This window comes from Marmota flaviventris, chromosome 5 (assembly GCF_047511675.1).
Source record: "Marmota flaviventris isolate mMarFla1 chromosome 5, mMarFla1.hap1, whole genome shotgun sequence".
In the NCBI taxonomy this organism is placed as follows: domain Eukaryota; kingdom Metazoa; phylum Chordata; class Mammalia; order Rodentia; family Sciuridae; genus Marmota; species Marmota flaviventris.
In genome coordinates, this window is record NC_092502.1 from 73,735,193 (window position 1) to 73,759,787 (window position 24,595).

General features: G+C 37.3%; 1 long non-coding RNA gene across 1 annotated transcript in view; it reads left to right on the plus strand.

Annotated features, from left to right (window-relative positions):
* LOC139705696 (uncharacterized) overlaps positions 1-24,595 on the plus strand; it is a 101,349-nt gene that overhangs the window by 64,923 nt on the left and 11,831 nt on the right. Inside the window, exons 2-4 of the long non-coding RNA XR_011707506.1 lie at positions 2,766-2,962; positions 19,061-19,157; positions 20,508-20,676. This is a non-coding gene — a long non-coding RNA (uncharacterized lncRNA). The remainder of the gene's footprint in view (positions 1-2,765; positions 2,963-19,060; positions 19,158-20,507; positions 20,677-24,595) is intronic.

A 24,595-nucleotide genomic window follows, 5' to 3' on the forward strand; every position in this document is an offset into this window, starting at 1 on the left:
ATGTTAATACTGCAAACCAAATAAGTGACTCAAAGTCAGTTTCTAGTCAGTTGCTAATTACTCATGTGACTTCATTGAGACTCATTTCCTGAATGAGCAGGTGAAATCTATCAAAGAATTGGGTGACCATGTAACCAACTTGCACAAGATGGGAGCCCCAGAATCTGGCATGGCAGAGTAGTATCTCTTCGACAAGCTTACCCTGGGAGACAGTGATAATGAGAGCTAAACCTTAGGACGACTTTCCCATGGATGTGGAAGTGACTTCTCTTGTCACCAAGGCAATGCATGCATGTTGGGGTTACCTTCACCTTTTGTATAAGTTGTACCAAAACATCCACTTATATTCTTTAATTTGTACCATTCCTTCAAATAGAGAAATTTGGTACCCCTCTCGCCCCCCAAAAATAAAAGAAAAATTATTTTGATCAGAGCTGGGCATGGTGGTGCAAAATTGTAATCCCAGTGCTCGGTAGGCTGAGGCAGGAGGATCACAAGTTCAGAGTTAGTCTCAGCAATTTAGTGAGGCCCTGTCTCAAACTAAAATATAAAAAGAGCTGGGGATATCGCTCAGTGGTTAAGTGGCCCTCAGTTCAATCCTTGGTAACCCCACCCCCCCAAAAAAGAAAAAAATATCATAATCAGATTGGAACTTGCTTGCATTGGAACACTGGTCTGGGGTGGGTGGGTGGGGTTATTAGTCTAAAGATTGTTTAGGAATGATCAGCACCAATGAAAAGAGGAAAAATATATATCCTTCAGGAAAAAGGTAGGGAGCATTTTCATAGATTATAGATTATAAGCTTTCAATTGCAAGGTTAGTGCAATAGACCCACATTCAAGGAATCCAGGAGACAGGGGAAGGAGTGAGAAGCTGGTGGCTGAAGAAGGTAGGGTCAAGGTATAAATCCAGGTCCATTTGAAACAGTCAGGGCAGACCCTAACCCATTTTGCTAGGATGAATTCAGATGCTCATGTGAGCCTCCACACAGGGTAAGAAAATTGGAGGGAAGAAAATGATGAACAAAGAATGGAAGAAAAATACTGGGAAATGTTGCCATAGCAACATATGCCGATTCATCAGTTGGGAAGAAAATTTAGAGGGGCCAAAAAAAGTGCGAGTACTGCTCCAGTTCAGATATTGGATATTTAACATAAAATCTGTAGTCCCAGATGAGCTGACTCTACTAGATTTAGATCTTTGTGAGGTGGATGGGAGTGCTTGCAACCTGAACTCTGGGGAGAGACAAATAGCAATCTAATTTTGTCTTTGACACTTATCAACTATATACCTTTGGACAAATTATTTAGCCTCCCTACTCCTCAGTGGCATCATGTGCTTGGCACATAGTAGATAGGCAATGAGCATAAGCTATTTTGGGTTTGGATTCCATGCCTATCTAGAGGATTCCTCAAGCTTATTCAACTTGTCATATGGTTGTGTCTATTTCCATGTCTTTAGTTGCTCATAAAATTAACTTTTAGATCCTATGACCAAATCCAAAATAAAGTCAGGTTGAACCTGAAGAATACATGTATGAGTCAATCTTTTTAGCATTCCCTTTCCCTCATAGTTGTGAATTATTGATGAGTTCTGTGCTCTTGGGAAGAAGTCCAAGCACATGTCCAGCTCACTATGGCTCTTAGAGGGTCCCTCCAGAATTTGGTTTCTGTCACATAGTAGGTGCTCAGTCAACATCTTGATGAACAGCATTGGAAATATGGATAATACCAGGCAGAATCAACAGACCAGAAATCATTTTGTTACTGAATACAATGTTGTAGGATTGAACTAGCAAATAGGTATTGTTTCTGCAGAATCTAAAGAAATACAAATAAGTAAGATAAATGGGTCCCTCATTCATCAATTTATTCAGAAAAACGTATTGAGCAGCTACTATGTGGCAGACATTGTTACACTAGATATCCAGAGAACTGGATGCAGGATTGATACTCAGGAACCTGGGTTCAAGGTGAAACCCAGAATACGTGGGTGCAAAGTTGCTACCCAAGACTCTGGGTGCCAAAAAGATACCCAGGACCCTGGGTACAGAAATGATATCCAGAACTCTGTGGGGGAAGGATGATATTCAAATTGGTGGGCCCAGGGATGTTATCTGGATTCTTGATAACAACTGTCCCCTGCACTAAACACAATTAGACAATTAATCTCTACACACTAACCCTTTGTAATGTTGATACTTGATAACACCCCTGGGCCCACCAATTAGAATTGGTAATCAGGTTACTAGAGTACTAGTCAGAACTGCCATTGGTGGTGGTGGTGGTAATGTCCTGGAGGTGCTCTTCTCTGTCAGGTTGGATCCTTCCATCAGTGATGCCTGTCTGAAGCATAACAGAATAAGAAGGCTGGGGTGGAAGGATATCATTTGTGGGACTCACAATAGCAGCTATATATGGACTGGTTAGAAATATAATTTTTTAAACCTGTGTTTTAACAAGCTGGGCATACTGACACATGCTGGCAACAAGGTGGATGAGTTCCCTTCTTCACAGAGCTTTCTGTTTCTGCATGACCCTGATGGCATCAGAGGGCTTATCTCCTGGGAGAGCTGTGAGTCTGTTCCAGTCATAGAAGCCAAATTCTTCAGCTGCACAGCCGAGTGTGTTGCTAGTGCCAAACAACTTCATGCCTAAACCCCATACTCAGCAAGCGTTATTTTAATCTTAACACCATTCATATACTTTGAATCTTATCTTTAGATACAGACTTTAATATTCCATAATTTTTTTTCTTTTCACAGAGAAAAACCAATCATACATATGAGAGTCTTTTTGAGTCGTTCCGTTCTTAAGGTCTTTTTGATTGTGAGAACACCCTACCAAGTGTCCCCTGCACTGAACACAATAGCCAATTAATCTCACATATTGACCCTTTGTGATGTTCCCTGTGAGAGTTCTTATTATAGAAGAAAGAAAGATGATTTGTTCTTAAAGAGAGGTAAGTGGCAAGTTCTTTATTCAATCTATATTGTAAAAATTTAAAATGCTTCCATGTCAGAGACTAAATGAGTGTTATCCTTCTTTGGTATACAGAGTATACAGTGTGAAAATTCAGGGAGCTCTGTGGGAAATCAGAAGTGCTCCTGTTTTAACCAACATAATCAGGTACATTTGGCTAGCTGAGAATAATTGAACTTCAGGAAATAGGAAATATGACAGCTTTCAAAAAATTCAGTAATTTATATTTTCTTGTAAATATGCATTATATGACCACAGTAAATTATGTCGTGCCCACTGAAACTAACTAATCAAGTCAGTCTTCTCAGAGAAAAGAAAGAAATCACAAAATAAAACTGTGGTCCATGCATTTAATGATGACTGCCTGCTTAATCCATGAAAGGAGGGTTTGCGGTAGGAACCGCAGGGATGGCAATGCAGTGATGGCAGAGCAATCTGTATCCAATTGTGCTTCACATGCTCATCACAAAGCCATCAGATGAATCGTTCCTGCTAGATCTGTTATCTGGCTCTGATAGGAAAGGCTGACAGAACACAGCTTGGCACTGAGACTCTGGGAGGAATTTGTGTTAGAAAATGAAAACTTTGACATGTAGGTGGGATACATTTGATGTGCAAGCCATTACAAAAGGATAAATGGGGATTCACACAAAAATACTTTTCGGCTGTAACCTTAGTTCAAGTGTCTCTGTTCTCTTTTTGGTGGTTTTAGATCATAAAGACTTAGAAGCCACTTGGGACTGCTTCATGTGGGGAAAGCAAATTTATCACTCCAGCCCATTTCCCAAAGATATCTTGAGCTGCTAAATACAATAACAGAGAAGCTGATTTCATATATATAAATTCATAAATGAATAAATTAGCTCTTTATAATACATTCTAAATTCCTTTCATTGAGCAATCATATATGTATATATATAATAGAATATAGACTGAGCCCCTCTCTCAAATGTACAAATTAGTACTTTATTTTTTTTTTTTTTTGGTATCACCTCGTATCACTTCTCACTTTTTGACTTAATTATTTGTGATGTGCTTAGCACTAGTATTTTACTCATGTTTTGTTTTGTTAGCATTTAACATAGACACTGGTATTATAAAGAAACAATGTTGAATGAATGAATGAATGAATAAAACCAATGATGAATGAAGATAATATTAGCTTGAACCCGTGATTGATGTTGTCTGTGGAAGCACAGCAGTTGTTTGCTTAGTTTTACCATCTTACTAACTAGTCATCATTCAGTTACCGAAATCCATTTCCCAGTTTACTGTTTTATTTTAGCTTTGTTTTAAGCTGGCATATAGTTATATAAATACAAACACTCATGACTATTTTCTTAACCAACATTCGAGTACCCATATGTACTGGCATTTATGTTAGTGCTGGGGATATAAAAAAATACAATATGTTGATAATTTCTACAAGAATATAGTAAGCAAAGTATTTATGGAAGTCCTTGGGAGGAACCCCTTATCCATCCTAATGCAGTCTTGGAAGAGTTGGGTCAAGTAGGAATATTCCAGGTAAAAAATAGTAGAGCAAGAGAATAAAAAAGCACAGAGGTCAATTATGATCAATAGGATTTCACAAAAGATTTGTTATGTGCCAAGAAATGGAAGTAAAAGTTTAGTGCAATGATTATTTGTGCTATTATTAAAGGCATTTAAAATTATTGAACATTTACCATAAAGTTATAATAAACAAGACAGTGGTATTGGCAAAGAAACAGGCAAGTAGATCAATGAAACAGAAGAGACCAGAAATAGATTCAAACAAATATAGTCAACTGGTCTTTGGCAAAGAAATTAAGTTAATTCAATGGTAAAAGGATAGTTTTTCAAAAAATTTTGCTAGGACTATTGGACATCCAATGTAGAAATTTGAATCTAAACATTGTCCTCATACCTTTCACAAGTATTAACTCAAAATGGATAATAAATAATAAAATGTGAAATGAAAAACTATAAAACTGCTAGAAGATAATAGGAGAAAACGTAGGTGACCTGGTTTCTGGATGAAATTTTAAGTACAATGCCAAATGCATGATCTATGAAAGAAAAAAAAAACTGATGCTATATTTTATTAAAATGAGAAAAATTCTGATTAGTAAGAGGCATTGTTAAAGAGAATGAAAAGGCCAGGCACAGTGGCACATGCCGGTAATCCCAGCAGTTCGACATCACACATCATTCGAAAACTGCAAATTAAAACAATGAGATCACTACACATCTATTAGAACGGCTAAAATCCAAAATGTTGACAATACCAAATGTAAAAAGGTTGTGGGGCAACAGGAATTCTCATTTATTGCTGGCAGGAATGCAAACTTGTAGAACTGCTTTGGAGGACACTTTCTTACAAAGATAATCACAGACTTGCCATGTGATCCAGAAATTGTGCTGCTAGGTATTTAGCCAAGTGAGTAAAAACTTATGTATACACAAAGACCTGCACATGAATGTTTATAATAGCTTTATCCATAATTGCCCCAAACTGAAAGCAATCAAGATATAATTCAATATGTAAATGGACAAAACAACTATGGTATATGCATAAAGTGGAATGTGAGTCAGTGATAAAAAGAGAAATGAGCTATCATGCCACAAAAAGACATAGAGGAACCTGAAAGGCATTTTCATAGTAAAAATACAGTCTAAAAAGGCTATATACTCTAGATAGGGCAGAGGGATGGGAGGGGAAGGGAGGAAGCATGGGGTAGAAATGATGGTGGAATGAGATGGACATCATTATCCAAAGTACATGTATGAAGACACGAATTGGTGTGAACTTACTTTGTATACAGCCAGAGATATGAAAAATTGTGCTCTATATGTATAATATGAATTGTAATGCATTCCACTGTCATATATCCAAAAAAATTAATACAAAAAGGTTTTTTTTTTAAAAAAGAAAGTTTAGCAGGTGTTGAAATGTAAAGAGAGTCACTACATTCAAATCCGTCTCTGCCCAGTGAATAATAAATTCTGAGACTATTTTTAATCAAAAAAAAGAGCCAGATGAAAAGACTATGAAAGTTGTCACCACAAAGAAATGATAAATGTTTGAGGAGAAAAACGTGTTTAACTTGATTTAAACATTATGTGATACATATATTTAGCATTACATGGTAACCCATTAATATGTACAACTTTTACATTTTTTTGTATCAGTTAAATGAATTTAAAAAACTATATACTATAAAATTCCAACTGTATGACATCTTGGAAAAAACCAAAATATGGACATAGTGAAAAAGATCTCTGGGTTTTCAGGAGTTTGAGGGGACAGGCATGGAGGGATAAATAGGGAAAGCATAGGGAATTTGAGGCCAGTGAAAACGCTCAGTCTGGTACTATAATGAACTGTGACACTGTACATTTTTCAAAACTCATGGTACAGTACAAGGCCAAAAGTGAACCCTATTGTAGACTGTGGACTTTAGTTAAAAATGATGCACCAATATTATTTCATTTATAAAAATTAAAAATGTACTACATGCATGCAAGATATCAGGAAAACAGAGGAAAGGAGTATATGGGATTTTTCTATACTCTTTGCTCAATTTTCTATAAACCTAAAATTGTTCAAAAGATATTCTCTTAGTTACAAAAATGTTATTGAAAAACTACTTCTAGTAATAATTAATATTCTAGTTTAAATAATCTGTGTAGACAAATTATTTTTATGAATTGATTGACTAAATTAAGGTAACTGAAGCTTTTTGCTCTCAAGAAATAGAATCACCTGTGAATTGTTAGTTTTCAGTCTGTGATAAAATTGTAGATCTAAAAATTAGAATAATTTGGATCTTAGAATAAGCTTGTTTCTTGAAAAAAAAATATATATATATATTTCTTATTTATTTATTTATTTGTTATTGGGGATTGAACCCAGGAGCACTCAACCACTGAGCCACATCCCCAGTCCTATTGCTGTTGCTGAGGCTGGCTTTGAACTCAATCCTCCTGTCTCAGCCTCCCAAGCTGCTGGGATTACAGGTGTGTGCCACTGTGCCTTGCTTAAAAATATTTTGACTGGACTGGCTAAAGGAGAAATCTGTTCATCACAAATGCTTTTCTCTGTGTTACTACTCATTTAATAAAGGGATACTATTTTTTTTTTTCATCAGAAATGTTGGAAAGACTCTAGGTCCCTAGACCTGTTACTATATCCTAATATCCAACCACTTCTGAGAGGTTTGATGATCACTGATGGTTTAGTATTCACCAAGTAGTTGTTATATCCAACAGAAACTATGACAATTATTTAGAAAAAATATATAAGTACCTAAGTCAGATCATAGAAAGCATAGTTCAAATGTCAACTATCACATTCTTCCACTTAGAGTAAACTTTATAATAGCCAGTACTTTATTCTTTAAATGTTATCATTGTGTGTGTAGGAGGGGTGCATGCACACATGTATACTTTTTGCATGCATATAATACATTTTTTATTTTTATAAATGAAACAACCTTGGTACATCCTTTTTAACTAAAGTCCACGGTTTACAATAGGGTTCACTTTTGGCCTTGTACTGTTCCATGAGTTTTGAAAAATATACAGTGTCACAGTTCATGATAGTATCAGACTGAGTGTTTTCACTGCCTCCAAATTCCCTGTGCTTTCCCTATTTATCCCTTGGTGACCAATAATTTCTTCCAATAATTTATTAGCTTTTTGGTAAAATTGAAATGCTTCACACAGTTGATTGATCATTCACTCTCCCCTTTATTCACTTTTTAAAAAACCATTCTCTTCCTGTATATATAGTCACTAAGTCTCAAGATTGCAAATGCCATTTGTTTGCTGATGATACTCAAACTTTTATCTCTGGACCAAACTTCTCTCCTAGACTTCAACTAATAAAGCTGTTCCCTAATGGCTAAGAATGCTAAGACACTTTGATATATGTCATTTCCTCCCAGCTTGCTCTACTTGCCTATCTCAATTGATGGCAAATATTCAGGTCAGAATTTTCTTTTTAATATTTATTTTTTAGTTATAGGTGGACACAATATCTTTATTTTATTTTTATGTGGTGCTGAGGATCAAATCCAGTGCCTCACGCATGGTGCCTCACGCGCTCTACCTCTGAGCCACAACCCCAGCCCTCAGGTCAGAAGTTTTAAGACTCTTGGTACTTTTCTTTTTTTTTCTTCAGCAGATTTTGTTTGCTCTGTCTCTAAAGTATAACCAGAAACTTGTCAATTTTCACCAACTTTTTTTTTTTTTTTGGTACCAGGAATTGAACTCAGGGGCACTTGACCATTGAGCCATATCTCCAGCCCTATTTTGTATTTTATTTAGAGACAGGGTCTCACTGACTTGTTTAGCGCCTGGCTTTTTTCTGAGGCTGGCTTTGAACTCGAGATCCTCCTATCTCATCCTCCCAAGCCACTGGATTACAGGCGTGCACCACTGTGCTGGCTCAATTTTCATCATCTTTGAAGTTCCTATTCTACTGCAATCCATCTTTGTCTCTTGTCTGAATAACTGTAATAGCCTCCTGCTGGATTTTCCTGCTGCTTTGCTTATCTTACAGCTGTTCTCAATGTAGCAACCGGATTGATCTTTAATTAAGTTAACAGTATACCACAATTCTGGTTAAAAATCTCCAGTTGCCCAGTGCATGTAGCAGGCCTATAATCCCTGTGGCTGAGGCAGGAGGATCGTAAGTTCAAAGCCAGCCTCAGCAACTTAGTGAGACCTGTCTCAAAATAAAACACAACTTCTTCAGTAGCTCTATTTCTCTCCAGTAAAAGCCAGCATTTCACAATGACCTATAGAACTATGACCTATACATTATCTGGCTACAGATTACCTCTCTAAACTAATCTTCTACCACTGTCCACCAATGTTAGAGGATGTAGTTAAAACTGCACACTAAGGAAAATTCATGGACTTGAATACCTTCGCAATTTGTGAGAACAAAGTTGCTAACAAAGCATTCAAGAAAGACAAAAATAATCAAGCAGTTAAATTTTAATTGATCTTTCATTAGTGAAAACGTGGATAATTTATGTTTTCCTCTTTGTACTTTTAAGTCATTTTCTACAATATGATATATTAGCTTTAAAACCAACAGAACCATATATTTGTCAACAGAATGAAAAAGAGAAACCTTATTAATAATAGAGAGCCAAGTTAGAGAAAACCCACTGAACATGGAAAAAGGGAAGAATATAATTCAAGGTTTATAGCCTATGCCAATGTTTAGCAATGATGAGATTAAAGTAATGGAAAGAGTTAGGTTGGTAATAAAGAAGTCTCAGTAAAATACTGTCCACTGGGACAGTGACTGGCCAAGAAAGCATAGGGAATGCTAGCCTGTTTAACACAGAAGGCAGCCACACAAATTTTATCAAGCATGGGAACAGTAGATTGTAAGAAGGATCATATGAAAATATACCTGGTTGAGAACCAGCTCAGATCATTTTGTGGAAAAAATGAAATGAGCAGTTCATGTTTGTTGCCATTCACTGAGAGTCCCTTTGCAAAATGGACAGTCAGAATATCTTCTCTTCTTTCAGTACTAGATTAGTTGTCAAAACATCTGTGTTCCTCTTATTTTCCTAACATTTACCAGCTGAGGACCCTGGGCAAACACAATTTTCTTGAACAAGAGTGCCCCTATTTTATGCTAGGTATATAAATATCTCCTTTCCCCATTATTGTTCCAAATGATAGTGAAAAAAAGATTTATCAGTATGGGAAATGCTTTGAAAACCACAAGGTCTTATTTAACTATGAAATTTCATATGTTATCAATAGTAGTATATGTTAATATCTGATAGAACTAGGTTTGAATATAATAGAGTGATATCTGTCCTCCAAAACCAACAATATAATCAGGAATTTAATAATATTAAAGGAAACGTGATAAGATGTTTTGAATATCGAGAGAATAGGTGGTATTAAATTTAGGCTTCCCAAACTGTCTGGTACTAAGAAGAAAGAATAATATTATGACCCAAACATCTTCTATACATTTCTTTCCCAGTTCCTGCTCCTACTCTAGTGCCTAGTAGACTTGCTCTCAATTTTGCACTGTCAGAAAACCTAGAAAAGAGCACAGGGGTATTTGCTCAAGATTTTTTTTTAGCAGAAAACAAAGGACCATTATTAACTAGTAAGTCTACTTGTTGACTGAGATTGAATGAGGCTGATCTTGTGTAAAGTGAGGAGCAAATATGAAGTAATGTGGGGGGGGCATGAAATATTTAAGTAATTCCCAGATACTAAGCAGACACTCTGGTTAAATCATTTGTGGCCTCTTTGATGATTACCTTTGTAAACATAGACTTCTGGGTGTTATTTGTTTTCACGTTGCATATGCTGTTAGTGGTCATATTTACATATTGAACTCTAATCACTTCAGAGACCTCTAGACTCAAGTACTTAACTGCCTGCTGGATGATTTCATTTAGATGCTTCATAGGCATCTGGAATGGAATATGCCTAAAAGAAAATGCTTGATTTTTTCCCCTCTAAAATCTGTTCTTTTGTTTATCTTCCCCATTTTAGTAAATGCTCATCATCCACTTAATTGTTAAACCAAAATCTAGTGATAATCCACCATTCTTCATTTGCCTCCCCCCACTCCCAAAGTTTATTCTCATTACTTTGATTTGTCTCCATTGCTGTGACTATAGTCCAAGTTACCCTTATCTTGCACATGGATTTTTTTTCAATAACCTTACTAATCTCCCTGCTTTTCATGCTACCCTGCCCTGTAATCTATTTCCTGCTCAAAGGGCTGAGATGATCTTTTGTAAAACATAAAAGAAATCATATTGCTCACTTTCTTAAAACACTACTATAACTTTTAATCAAAATTATAATAAAGTCCAGGCTTTTTACCATGATCTATAGCAGAAGACTATGGAACAGCCTTAATAGTTCTTTACTGACAGCACCCATTCTGATTGGTTGGTGCCTATGTCACATGAATTGTTAAATATCCTGCTTCCAAGGCCATACATGAATTGGTGGTTCTCAACTGGAGATCCTCAACTGTTTTGGAGAACGTTTGGGAATGTCTGGAGATATTTTTGGTTATTAGAACTGGGGAGTACTATTGGCATCAAGTAAGTAGAGGCTAGGAACAATGCTAAATATCCTACAAGATACAGAATAGTCATCTGCAACACAACTTTTTGGCCCCATATGTCAATACCCAATTGAGACACTATTAGATAACCTTTTCGTCCCAGCCTGCTTCATCAGTACCCCTGACTCCCTTAGTCATCATGTCCCACTGGCCTTGCTGTGCATGGCAAAACCACTAGGGGTTCTCTATTGTGTCACCTGTTTAAATTATTTTTATCACAGCACTGAAATTATCTGAAATCATCCTGTCTAGTTATTTGCTCTTTATTGTTTTCTCCCTCCACCTATGATGTCAGCTGCATGAAAGAAGGGAATGGCTCCATGCTCCAGCTTGAAAAGCAATGCCTTTACATTTGCTGTTTGTGGGTTCCCTCCATACCCCGATCTTCTCTGGGAACCTCACTTATTTCTTATGACCACTAATTCCTGAGCCCCACTGTAGTCCCGGTCTCTAATGGGTCCAGTGAGACTTAAGATAAAAGTTAAAGATATCTGTTTCACATATCACTCAGTGTTGAAAACAGTTGAAAGTATTTTGATTTGATTTTTAGTTCCCAAATTGTCTCCGAGTCAAAATGATTGCTTCATCAATATCCCTAGCATTAGTAGGGGAAAGCAACTTCAAAAGGCCTGGTAGCCAAAGCTATTCCCTGACACCTTCTATTCAGATGGTGCTAAGTTTATACTACTTGCCTTGGCATCTTCTGCTTAACTTGACTTATGGCTTTCCTAATGATTAAATGTTTTATAATTGTTAGTTCTGTAGAAGATCTGATTTCAATTTGCTGTCATCACCATATAAATACTGTGATGACTCTTCCCTTTGTGAGAACAACCTCTCCATCTGGGTCTTGACAGTATTTCTTCCTGGTGATGATCCTTAAGGCATGCATCCATAGGGCTGTCTCTTTTGTGCATCAACTATCATGGTCTTATTTCTTGACAATAAAAACCATTCAGGCATCCTGGATTATCAGTACAGTAAAGAGTTGAGCCAAGGTTAAAACTGCTTTGAATCAGTAGGTTAATCTGTCTTTGGAACTAGAGAATTGTGTTTCAACACAGAAGATACTGTGGTCTTTAAAAAGCTACTGTTTTCTCATGTGGGTTGACTCCAGATGATCAGATTTAGGGAAAATCAAACAAAGTCCCCAAATTCCACCAAATTTAATTTTGTTTCAGCAGGAACTCCAACCAGGAAAAAAAAATCTCTCAAGCTTATGCTGTCAGGAAACCTGATTAGAATGAATTCATTCTGACCCTTCACCACAGAAATGTCAATTAAAACAAGCCAGTTTTCCCCCCTAAAACAATAACATTACCCATCATAAATATAGCCATTTAAACATATTCTCTTCAAAACCCTACACTTGGACTAAGATAAGCCAAGAATTTTTAACCTGGAAATTTATCATTACTTATTATTTGCAACAAAAGTAGTCCACAGGGCTGACATTGTGCCTTTTAAATTGCCCTGTAAAAATTTTGCTCCCATCACTACGCCTCATGATAGTTCTAAGATGGTAAAATGAACTGAGTACTCGGGTCCCCCAGAATAAATGGGAAATCATGACCCTCGAGATAGATGTATTTTTATATATTTTACAATTGTTATTGTTGTAGAAGAACTGACTTGAGTTTATTATCATCACCATATAAATAATGTGATGATTATTTCACTTCATGTGAACAGCTTTCCTCCCCATCCCAGTCTTGAGATTGTCCAGCTCTGGCAATGACCTTAAGGCCCACACCCACGGGGCTGTCTGCCCTTACCCATCAACAATCAGTCTCCTTGCCTGAAAATAAAATTCATCCAGGCAGCCTGGATCATCAGCAGAATAAAGAGCTGGGCCTTTCTTATTGACCTTATTTTTCTATTTTCATGTTCTAAACTGAGTGTATAGTTCTCTTACTGTATGTAGTTTTAATTTACTTTGAAAAATATCGAATAAAGTTTCACTAGAAACCTTTAAAAATGACATTTGAATGTCATCCTGAGATAATGCACAGTGACAACTTAGAGAAGAAAGCAAAAGAGCTTTAAGGATTCACCCGTTTTGCCTTTGATCAATGAAACAACTGCTCTATTCTTTTCTAAAAGTCCTCAATTATTTTCTTTACTCAACTTAGTGTACATAAAATCCATCAACTATATGTCTGTTGCCCAAGTTAATGTTTTTGTGTTATTACTCTATTTAGTTCTGAACTTTTGTATGATAATTGCAATGAAAGTGAAAAGCTATCCTGATGACTGGAAGAAATTATTTGCAGCTGCTGGGGTTTTACCCTTTGTTTTGTTTTTCTGGGATTTGGATGGTATCTTCATCTAGACAGGAAGATCTGGCTGCAACCGTCGTATTACAAAGCAAACCCTTCTGACTAACTTGGACTTCCTGTGTAGTATCATGAGACTTGCTGTTGGTATGTCAATGGCAAACATGGTGAATCAATAAAGCTGTTTTTCCACTGAGTTCTGGATTTGCTCTAATGTAATGCTTGGTTCAGATAATTAGCATTTTCCTTTAACATAGTAGAAGGTTCATATTGCTGGTGGGCTTGGCTTTTGTTAATAAAATATCCACTGACTCTCACATTCCAAAACCTGTGTTTTCATAAAGCACAAGTTGGCATCTTGAATAGTTGCCTTGTGGCAGTAGGTCTTGAGAGACTCTACTTGCATTTTCTGCATGATGTTGTTAATGCATACAGAGGAAAAAGTAAAAATGTTAATTATATTAGATGGTAGGCACCCTTTATACTAAAGGTTTGATCCATATCACATTTTCTTTAGACATTTTCTATCTCTCTTTTTTTTGAAAAAAAAATAGAGCAAGTGGATTTTTAAAATACTTTTATTTATTTATTTTTAGGTGGTGCTGAGGATCGAACCTAGCACCTTGCATGTGCTAGTCAAGCACTCTACCGCTAAGCCACAACCCCAGCCCCTGAGCAAGTAGATCTTTTTAATGTGCTAAAATCCATTTTAACTTAAAAGAAAAAACCTAAGAAATATATGAACATGGTAAAAATATAAAATTGTTTAAATTTCCTTATAATGAACAGTTAAGACTATGACTTCTCAGGGCATGGTGGTACATGCCTGTAATCCCAGCATCATGGAAGGCTGAGGCAGGAGGATCACAAGTTCAAGCCAGCCTCAGCAACTTAGTGAGGTCCTAAGAAACTTAGTGCAACCCTATCTCAAAACAACAACAATAATAGTCTGGGATGTAGCTCAGTGGTTAAGTGTTCTTGGGTTCTATCTGTGTTACAAAAAAAGAGTATGACTTCAAGTAACTTCTTTGTTAAATGTATAAATGATAAATGTGTGGGATTGGTTTCTTTCTAGTGCATTCTGAAATGTGGCTTCCCTTTCCTCTTTCATCTAACCCACTTCTATTTAGGGTACTTTTCTGCAGGACCCCAAGTACCATGTGCATAGTGCCTTTTATCACCAATTTAAATGAGTTCCCTCTAATTTTTATTTTCTTCTTTCATCTTATTTTTTTGTAATGTCGTTCTCATTCTTTCCTATCCACCACTCCCCCAACAGTCCACAGAAATGTATTAATGTCCTTAAAATACATTTATGGGTAGTCTTTTACAGTATGCACTCTTGTGTGTTGGAGTCTTTAATTTACATGAATGATAGTGTGCTTTCTTCTCTTCTCACTATATTCTCACTTACTTTATTCCTCACTCTTCTACTTATTGCTGCCTAGTGTCTCATAGAATGCATTCACTCCTCATTATCATAATGGCCATCTGTGCACACATTCTCTATAGACCTCAGTGAGAATTTCTCTTACATGCACCCCAGAGTGTGATTGCCATGTCAGAGGTCATACATAACGTTCCTTTTTCTTTCACATATTTGCTGAAATCCATCAATTCACTAATAACCATCACCTACTCTTGTTCTCTTTGCTCTTATGTTTGTTCATTTTGTACGCCTACATTTTTATTTCAATATGGTCTTGAGAAAGAGGCAAATGTGTGTATTTATTAGAATTTGTATCTGGAATGTCCCCCTAAAAAGTCCTGTTTTGTTTAAAAGCATGATTCCCAGTGCAGCAAGGTTCAGGTTTAAGCAATGATTAGGGCTTTTACCACATCAGTGGATTAAGCCAACATGTCGATAGCAGTACGAATTAGTGGGTGGTGACTGGAGGCAGGTAGAGTGTGGCTGGAGGAAGGGCCCCTGGAGTGTGGACTTCAGGACTATGCCTGCTCCTGACCCCTTTCTCTCTCTCTCTCTTTGCTCTGTGGTTGCCATGAGCTGAGCATCTTTCCTCTGCCTCACCCTCTCCCCTAGATGTTTCTGCCTTGGAGCCTGCTGAACATGGACTGAACCTCTGAAAGCATGAACCAAAATAAACCTTTCCTCCTCCAAGTTGTTCTTGTCAGGTATTTTGGTCACAATGACAAAAAACTGACTAACACAGTGCTCAATCCAACATTTGAATTGAAGCTCAAACCATCTTCTTTTTAGTGCATTATAGTTACCTTGGGGAGTGGCACAATGAAGCAGGAGAAAGAGAATTTGGAAAAGACATTGCTATTAATAGTACCTGTGTGCTCCTGAAACCTATGACCTAATAAGTGGGGCACAGATAAGATGAAAGATTGCATTTAACAAAAGGCAAGTGTTGGAAATCATCACTGCTTTTTAATTTAGGGGGCAACAGATTGATTTGCAACCCAATAGCAAGGCAGAATTTCTGGACCCAAAGGCTGTTGCCTTGACTGACCCCTATCCTATGCCTGTCTCCACTGGGGGGAGAAAAAAAACAAACAGTAAGCTACTCCATGGCTAGCTTTTCTTCAATACTAAATGTACTGGACCATGTAAGTCTTATATAGTGCCATGATTTTAGTAGTTCATTTGACAGGACTTTTCCTTCAATTTCAGATGATTTTGTGATTGTTCTAACAAGGTACTTTCAGGAATTCTGCTGCAAAGTAATCATATTTGTGTTTTCTAGGCCACTCATCTAGATGACTGTGAAAAGGTTAACTCCAATTTGTACTTGGGTAAAGCTGGAGCAGGACTTTATAAAAAGGTGAATGTGTTGCTATCAGGTCTGCCTGCATCTCAGCAGCAAGGCCTCTGGCAGTGTCAGCACTTTTTAAAATTAGAGTTTTCTGGATAAAACCTGTCAGACATGTCTTCAGTTGGTATTGAATAGTCTCAGTGAAAAATAGCCAGGCAAACCTCAGATGCGGGGGCATTCGGCTATATGTTAAAGCCCTTAACTTCTTCTTTCCATTTTTTATGTCCACTAAATTGTCCAAAATTCAAGTTACTGCTCTGTATTGTGCAGGATGCCTGTTCTGCAGGCCTCCTCAGTATTGCCCTGTCCAGAAGAACTTCAGAAGCCAGTGAAGGTGTGTAGTGAAGCTGTGAGCAGCCAGAAATAATTGTATCTCACCAAGAGTAGCAGAAGTGACAGCTGGAAGAGGTATTGTGATCTTGGATATAGAGTGCTTGATTGGGAGTCAATGATTCTGTGTCTTTTTACCCTTGGTCTTTTTATCTGTGTAGTAGGGATAATGATAATACAAGTCTCCCTGCCACTTCAGAAAGTTACCATAAGCAACTGATAAAATAAGGTACCCAGAGGTTTAAAGGCCTCCTTTTCTGGCATTATAAGTTAAATTGTGTCTACTCTCTCACCTGATTGATATGTTGAAGTCCTAACATACCTCAGAATTTGGACCATAATTGAAGATAAGGCCTTCAAAGGTTTAAGATGAAGTCTTTAGAGCAGACCCTAACCCATCACAATCGTTGTCCTTATAAGAATAGGACCTCTGAACACACGAGAAGAGAAGTGATTGACGTGGATAAAGAGAGGAACAACCATGCAGGGACACAGTGACAGTGTGGCTACCTGTAAACCAAGAAGAGAGACCTCAGTAAAAAACAAAAGGTGCTAACCCATTTGATCTTGGACTTCCAGCCTCCAAAATCATGAGACATTGCATTTCTGTTGTTAAGCCATTCAGTCTGTCCTGTTTGTTGCAAGAACTCTAGAAAATGAATGGACCTGGTCTACTCAATCAGATATTTTTTATTTGAAATGATCTTCTATGGAGCATTGCCGCAGCCCGGCTGGCTGGGCAAACTAACCAGGGGGTGACGAATAACTTGTGTACGTTGATACAGCAGGAGTAGGAGCTGTTTATTGTAGGACAGGAGCGGTATTTATACATTCCACTCAGCTTATCTAATTAACATAAACTAGATACATCAGTCAACCAATAAGAAATCTCCACACTTAATGGCTCGCTGGTGTTACTTCACAAACCACTCCCTCTGGCATTTTGCCAGGCGCCATCCAGACTTGTTTACAGATTCTAACATTTCTCTGGCAAAATGCCAGGCGCCATCCTGACTTGTTTACAGACTCTAACAGAGCATTATGCCTGACTACAAGTATTAACAGATTTAGTCCTCATAGCCTGATGATGTAGGTGCTCACTTTACAGAAGAGGAAATAGAAACAGAGCTAAGAATTTTGCTTACTGTTTCAGAGGGCATAAAGGGTAGAGATGAGGCCCAAACATAGGCTCAAGATTTCCTGCTTTAAATTTCTTTAAATTAAATTAAATTTCTTTAAATCCAATATGCTGAGATTCATCTACTTATATATTAACATTTATTTATTTATTTAATGTATATATGACAATGGAATGCATTACAATTCTTATTACACATATAGAACACAATTTTTCATATCTCTACTTATATACAAAGTATACTCACATGAATTTGTGTCTTTATATATGTACTTTGGATAATAATGTCCATCACATTCCTCCATCATTTATAACCCCATGCCCCCTCCCTTCCCCTCCAACAACTCTGCCCTATATAGAGTTTGTCTATTCCTCCCATGCTCCCTCTCCCTATCCCACTATGAATTGGCATCTTTATATCAAAGAAAACATTCGATATTTGGTTTTTTGGGATTGGCTAACTTTACTTAGCATTATCTTCTCTAACTCCATCCATTTACCTGCAAATGCCAGGTAAATTTTATTCTCTTTTATTGCTGAGTAATATTCCATTGTGTATATATGCCACATTTTTTTATCCATTCATCCACTGAAGGGCATCTAGGTTGGTTCCACGGTTTAGCTATTGTGAATTGTGCTGCTATAAACATTGATGTGGCTGTGTACCTGTAGTACGCTGTTTTTGAGTCCTTTGGGTATGGACCGAGGAGAGGGATAGCTGGGTGGTTCCATTCCCAATTTTCCAAGAAATCTCCACACTGCTTTTCATATTGGCTGCACCAATTTGCAGTCCCACCAGCAGTGTATGAGTGTACCTTTTCCCCCACATCCTAGCCAATATTTATTATTGTTTGTCTTCATAATAGCTGCCATTCTGACTGGAGTGAGATGAAATTTTAGAGTGGTTTTGATTTGCATTTCTCTAATTGCTAAGTAATTATGAACATTTTTTTCATGTATCTGTTGGTTGATTGATTATATATCATCTTCTGAGGATATTAGCTTTAAGTATTATCATAAACCAAGTGTGTATGTGTGTGGGGGGGTGTGTGTGTAAATATGTATATATCTCCCTCTAAAATTCATATGTTGAAGACCTGTCCCACATGATGGTATTTGGAGATGAGACTTTGGGGTGTTATTAGGATTAAATGAGGTCATGAAGGTGGGGCCCTCATAAGCAAAAACACTGAAAAGTTTGCTTTCTCTCTGGAATAAGAAATTGGCTTCACTAATGAGGAAGAAGTCCTGACTAGAACCCAACCTTACTGCCACACTGATTTAGGACTTCTATCCTCCAGAACTGTAAGAAAATAAATTTTTGTTGTTTAAGACAATCAGTCAATGGTATATTGTTATGGCAGCCTGAGCTGAAAATCCAAGCACCTTCTAATGCATCAGAATTAATTAATTTCCTGTTATTCTCCTTATCCCTCAGAACTCCAGCAAATATTCATTTAGCATTTGCCACACTGGATAAGGCACTGGAAAAAGACATTGTACCTCTTTCAAAGCACTTTTTGTCTAAAAGGGAGGTAAGTATCCAGACAAGTATTTTCAAATAATGCCATTCATTCTGTGTTTGGAATTTATCCTTAACTTCGATTACTTTTTAACATGTTATAATTTTGCTTATTTATTTTAACTATTGCCTTCTTCAGAATGCAAACTCCATGAGGTCAGCAATCTTTATTTTCTTTAATGTTACACTTGAGTTTCCTGAAACAGTGTCTGGCACATAGTGGGTGTTCAAGGAATGTTTGCTGAATGTATAACTACAACTTAGGTGAGATAACATTAAATACATGATCAGGGTGTCACAATCAGGAAAAACATAAGAGCCTCTGAAGATCAGAAGAGACCAGAACCTTCAACATAGGCATAGAACCCATAGGTGAGAAGCCCTCAAGTGGGAAGCCAGGCCTGTCTGACTCTAAACCTCTTACCGTTTTCACCAATTCCATTTTCTCTCTAAAAAAAATCTAAAATATTTTCTTTATGTAAGAGAGAGGACAAAAGAATAAGTTAAAACCTAAAATTACTGCATGAAAAAACTTTATATTTAGTATATTAATATTTAACATTAGCAAGCATAGCAGCAAATTATGAATAATATATAGCTAAGCTTAGGCTTAATGATCCATTCTCCCCTGGGTGTTGGTGAAAGTGTTTGTCAGGGAAAGTTTTGGGTACTGTCTCTGGCCTGGGTCCTCTCATTCAGTGGTCCCAGTTCCATGTCTTCAACCTCAGTTACTCACACTTTAAACTGTCCTCTTGCTTCCAATGTCAATGAAGACACTGTCTGTGAAGATACTGTCCACTTGCCCCTCCCCTTTGTATAACTGCAGCTGGGGATGCCATATTTGACTATAGCTCTTTGGGTGTCTCCTGGTCACACTGGATTTGCAGGGGTAGAACACCCAACTCAACTTGGTCTTTGAACTTCTTCCCTAAGAATTCAGTTTGTGTTCTTTTAGAATCTATAGCTATAAAATCTAAAAAAAAACAGAGTTACATCAACTATGATTTTGATCGTGTCTAGTAAGAATGATGAATAGAACCATGCTGACGAGTGGGGAGATTTCTGACAGTGTTCAGGTCCCCAGTTCAAATTGTTTCTTGCCTCCAGCTGCATCCGTAAGCCTGAGTTTTGTAAAATACTCTGATATTGATACAAATAAGATTTCCTTTCCACTTTGCCAGTTCACTGTTGCTTTTCATCATGTGGTTACAAAAGCAGCTTAACTATCACATCTAATTCCCAGTCTCCCTGCCTTCAACTGCTCAGAGTTCCTTTCTAAAAAGAAGGCTTTCTATGTTAGCTATACAGATTTATTTCAAATAGATTTCAATTTCTGTCTAAATTTTTTTTTTTTATCAAACAGTGGAAGAAACTTCAATAGACACAGCATTGCCAAGAAGTCTCCCCTCAATGGACTCTGAGTGTTAGCAGAGAAGATGTCATAGCTCTTTTCAGCTGTGCGAGAGAAAAGGAATACATATGTGTGATCTGTGATGATGCTCCATTTCTTGGCACAAACGTTACCTCGAAAGGTGATCGCTCCTGCGGCTTGTTGCTTATCTTAGTGTACTCAGGCTGCCATAACAAAATGCCACAGACTGGGTGGCTTATATAAGAGGAATTTATTTTCTCACGGTTTTAGAAACTGGAAATCCAAAATCAAGATTCCCAAAGGATTCAGTTCCTAGTGAGGGCTTTCTTCCAAGCTTGCAGTTGGGGCCTTCTTGCTGTGTCTTTATATCGGCGAGAGAGAATGGAGAGTGAACCCTCTGATATTTCTTTTTATAGGGGCACAAATCTTATACGATCAGGACACCATCCTTTTATTTTACTTAACATGTAAGAGCTTCTTTGCTCCAAATACAGCCCCACTGGGAGTTAGGACTTCACTGTGTGAGCTTTGCAGAGACACATTCACTCCACAGAACTCTTTAATACAGAGTTATCTGTTTCATGGAGTTTTGTGTACTTGAGTGCATTCATTCAACAAATATTGGTCAGTATCTGTTTTTCTCAGGCTGTGGTAGAAGTCGAGGTGAAATCTGAAAAAGACAGCAGGGTACAGTTTGCATACCTATAACCAGCAGGAGGCTGAGGCAGGAGGATCACATTTGAGACCAATTATAGCAACTTAGTGAGAACTTGTTTCAAAAGAGCTGGGGATGTAACTCAGTGGTAAAGTGCCCCTAGAATCAATCCCTGATACTAAATAAATAATTCTTAACTCACCTTCAAAATCTCCTTACTCTAATATTGTTTCTTAAACTAGTATCTGTTTCTTATTTCCCTAAAGCTAATCTGTCACTTACACCTATCAAGACTATTTCTCCCCTATCCCTCAGTCTGTTCTTCATTCTGCTGTGTCCTTGTGTTCAATAACCTGCCTCGGGGGTTGCCCTGACACTTCTCCCACATCCTCTGTCCATTCTCCCTGCTGCTATTCTAAAACTCAACCTAAACGCTCCACTCCCACTCGTAAGAACTCTCTCATGCTCTCCCTTCCTCCATACCAGTGATTCTCAAAGTGTTTCTTCATGGACTATCAATATCAGAATCATTCTAAGGACCTTCAAAACATAAAGATTTGTGTTGTTTCCATCCTAGGTCTATCAAATCAGAATTTTAAGAGACCTAGGAGTCAGAATTTTAATAAGCCTCTCAGGAAAATTTTTATAAGCACCAAAGTTAATCATAGGTCTATCAGATAAATTCTAATTGCCACTGAAAAGTACAAAGCTTTTCCATGGTTTGACCCTGGCCTCTGCCCTCCCCTCTGCAGTCCTGCATTACTCAGCAATGCCCTGGGCCCTACTATCCCATTCACATTGACAGAGTGTGTGTGGCTGCCAGTCTCTTCCATCTTGAGGGTTCCTCCTGTTCTGAGATCTGCCTCCTGAGAAGTCATGCTCTAATGACTTCTCTTGTGCTGTCTACTCAATGAGATCCTTTTTATGTTGGCAGATTGCTTTTTCTTCAGTTTTGTTTTTGCAAAGTGGATACTCACAGCCCAAATCCCCTTGGCATTGTCTGTGGAAATTGGACTTCTATTCCTTGTTTATACCCAAAGGACATAAAAATCATCATACTACAGGGATGCAGCCACATCAATGTTTATAGAAGCTCAATTCACAATAGCCAAGCTAAGGAACCAACCTAGGTATCCTTCAGTGGATGAATGGATAAAGAAAATATGCCACATATACACAATAGAATATTACTCAGCCATAAAGAAGAATGAGATCATGGCATTTGCCAGTAGATTGATGGAACTGGAGAATATTGTGCTAAGTGAAATAAGCCAATCCCCCCCAAAACAAAGACTGAATGTCCTCTCTGATATGTGGATGCCAATTCACAACAAGGGAGGGGAAGAATAGAAGTCCATTGGATTAGACAAAGGGGGAATGAAGGAAAGGGAGAGGGAAGGGACTAGGAAGGACAGTAGAATTAATCAGACATAACTTTCCTAGTCTTGTATTTGAATACACAACAAAGGTAACTCCACATCATGTATAACCATAAGAATAGGATCCTAATTAGAATAAATTATGCTCCATGTATGTATAATATGCCAGAATACATTCTACTGTCATGTATAACTAAAATGAATAGAAAAAAGTGATTCTCTCAGGAAAAAATGTAATGAGGGGTGTTTTATTTTTAAATGTTAGCTCCCAATCTGATGGAAAGCATATTCTATACTTCCCTTTTCCTATTTGTCTCATTGATCTATTATTGTGAGATGTTTCTAGATGTTGAATAGTTAAGGAGATGTTTAGGAAGAGATAATTCTAAGGAGTTTTGGAGCAAAGAAATTCACAGAATAAGAAAAAAATTATCCCTTGTCACAATTTTGAAGTAGATGCCCCTTGCCTTTGCTTCTGATTTCATTGCTCATTATCTATAATTTTTCTTATAAGAATAAACTCTTTGCAAAAGTCCTGATAAATAATTTTCTTATTCAAGAGGTGAGTGGCCAGGAAAGCTTAAATGTTTCCCTTTGCCTATGGTATTTGCATCTTAACAGAGTTTGGAGTCCATAGTACAACCCTCTGGTTATGTGATTTCATACCTAGTCAGTCAACTCAAGAGTAGAAAGGCATTATTGTTTTAGATTTGGTGTTCCAAGTCTATCTGGGTCATCCTCCTTAAATTGCTTTACTAGTGTGGAGTGTAGAAGAGAGCTGTCTGAGGCACCTTCTCTGTGACATGGTCTGGAGTAAGGCAAGGTTAAGACAGGCTTAAAAATGAGTCATGGGGACACAAACCAAGCTTCACAAGCCATAGACTGAAATCTATGGAGGGGAGAAGTGTCTCTCTTCCCTTTGCCCAGACCCGAGCATTCCTGGGAAGGCTTTCTTCAAAGGTTTATGCCTCCAAAGGTCGTTCCTATCTCCAGTAGAAAAATTAGGCATCTCAGTCTTATTCTTCTAATATCAGCTCCAAACAAGCCAACTTAGAAAGGCCTGTTAAATTCCCAAAACTTCTTCCCAGATGGGGCTGACTTCACTTGGACCTATTATGAAATCTAGAAAGCAAGAAGGAACTCTAAAGGGAAAGCACTGTTTTTTTTTTTTTTTGTGTTGTTGTTGTTGTTTTAACAATAAAATCTTATTGGATAGATGAAAAGTCACTTAGGAATCAAAGCCATCTATCTCACTAAGTGAAAAATTTTATGCATTCTTCATGTTGGACTTGTGAAATTCTTCCAGATCCAGTTCCCAGTCTTACCATATAGCACATATGTAATATTTTTAAAAATATTTTTTAGTTGTCAATGGTATTTATTCTATTATTTATATTTGGTGCTGAGAATTGAATCCAGTGCCTCACACATGCTAGGCAAGAGCTTTATCACTGAGCCACAACCCCAGCCCACACATGTAGTATTAATATGAGTAATTCATGAGAATAATACTTGGAGGATTTAAAAACACATGGCTTATATTTATGTTTATAGCATAAACAGCCAAAGTATGGAACTAGCTTAGGAGTCTATCAGTGGATGAATGAATAAATAAAATGTGGTTATATACACAGTGGAGATTTTTTATTCAGCCATAAATAAAAATCAAATTATTTGCAGGAAAATGGAGTAGAACTTAAGCACATTATGTTAAGCAAAGTAAGCCAAATTCAGAAGGTCAAGGGTCAAATGTTTTCTCTCATATGTGGAAGCTACAGAGGAAAAAGGAGGAGACTGGGGATCTCATGAGAATTAAAAGGAGATCAGTAGAGTGAAGGGAGAAGGAGGATGGAAAGTTCTAGGGGGTGATAACAGCTAATTTATATTGTTAGATTGTGCATGTATGAATATGTAACAACAAATCTCAACATTATGTACAACTATAATGCACCAACAAAATAATGGAAAAAATACTAAAACCAAAAACCCCACATGACTTATATTTCAATGTGTATCTAGAAGTGAACATACTCTATGCTAGAACT